General features: G+C 37.3%; 1 pseudogene; it reads right to left on the reverse strand.

Moving 5' to 3' along the window:
- LOC17874368 overlaps positions 1–1,593 on the reverse strand; it is a 2,124-nt pseudogene extending 531 nt beyond the window's left edge.
- Between the last annotated feature and the right edge of the window lie 9 nt (positions 1,594–1,602).

Below are 1,602 nucleotides of genomic sequence, written 5' to 3' on the forward strand. Positions count from 1 at the left end.
GTCCTCATACGGATTGCAGTTCTCTTTGAACCACAATCTTAGGAACTCCTATTGGATTAAAAGAAACAGAACATGTGAGTGAACAAAGTACTACAAACCAATGCAACCTGATTGAGGGCAAGAAAAGGCAAAATCACTAACCTTATCAACATTTTCAGGCTCCATGCCTTTTTTAAACCGCTCTTCATATGAACCTGCAAGCCAGTATCTGCTGGAATCGGGTGTATGAATCTATTCACAATGTGTACAAGTGGATGATGATTCTAATCAGTGATTTTGGCAGCTGTGCAGATATGTGTTCAACTGTGCATTCTAAGAGAGACAGACATGGAAAAAAAGAGATAAGATAAAAGACCTCATCAATCAATAAGATTGAGCCATCACTACTTCTTCCAAACTCATACTTTGTGTCCACCAGTATCAGTCCATGTTCCTTGGCAACCCGCTGAAGCAAGCATGATATAATCAAAATCTATTAGACCCTTCCAACAAAGCATAACATTGTATGTTGAAGCCAGTCAAATATATTAAAAACTGATTTCTTGTGGTCTGCAATTTAGAGATTATGAAAATCACTATAGTCAATGACTTTAGACGGAGGAGTTGTAACTAACCTGCCCAAACTCAAACAAGCTCAAAGCTTTCATACTTGCTTCATCAAAATCAGCTTGTGTCATGAATCCACGTTCAACCATCTGCAAGAGTTATCAGGAGAATTAGAAGAAAAACAGACTATACAATTGTCGCTTAAATATTCTTGTCTTACAGCTAAGCAGATCACAGACACAGCAAACTAATGACTCAAAAGAATTTTTATGGTTTCCACATTTCTTTACTTTAACAGATTATTAGAGCTCATTTGGAGAGATGGGCACATCATGATCCGCGGCCTTAGTTGTTGGTGTAAGTATATTAGCTGGAAGCTTCTGGTTTTTTACTAATCCTGCATAATTTAGTGATCAGCATATCAATGATATTCTACGATGCATTTAACGAAGAAGACAACAAACATATAGCAATAAAAGAAACTGTACCATCTGAGAGCTCATTCCCATAGTAGTTCCGAACACCTTTATTGTAAACCGTCCATAAAGACGTGTCAGTACTTCCAGTCACATATCCTCTAACTTCAAAAAACAAACATAAGAGAACAGCTTAGAACTAAAGCAAATGGAGGCTGCATAGGGAAGTGTCTGACAAGTTACTCGGTATTACACACTAACCCACAAACTCTATGGGAAAAACCGAGCATTTCTTTGCGATAACAACATTTCTATCAGGAGATGAAACAATTGCATTTGGAGTTATGTGCTGTGTGTTATTGAACCACCACAAACTTGTCTCATTAAGAACCTGAAAGTTAAGCACCACAAAATTATTATTCCTTGCAGTTTGATCTACAGACCAACGAAAAAAAGTTGTGGCCAACGATGTAAAGCTATCTAACTTGAATATAGAGCACAAACATGGAGAAAAACAAACCTGGCCTTTGAAGGGAATTGAAGCAAGATTTCTGTCGAATGCACTCAACCGATCAGTTGTAATAAGAACCAGATAATCACCATCATCATAAATATCTCTGACCTGCAACATCAATTTTAC

This window comes from Capsella rubella, unplaced genomic scaffold, assembly GCF_000375325.1.
Source record: "Capsella rubella cultivar Monte Gargano unplaced genomic scaffold, Caprub1_0 scaffold_43, whole genome shotgun sequence".
Classification (NCBI taxonomy): domain Eukaryota; kingdom Viridiplantae; phylum Streptophyta; class Magnoliopsida; order Brassicales; family Brassicaceae; genus Capsella; species Capsella rubella.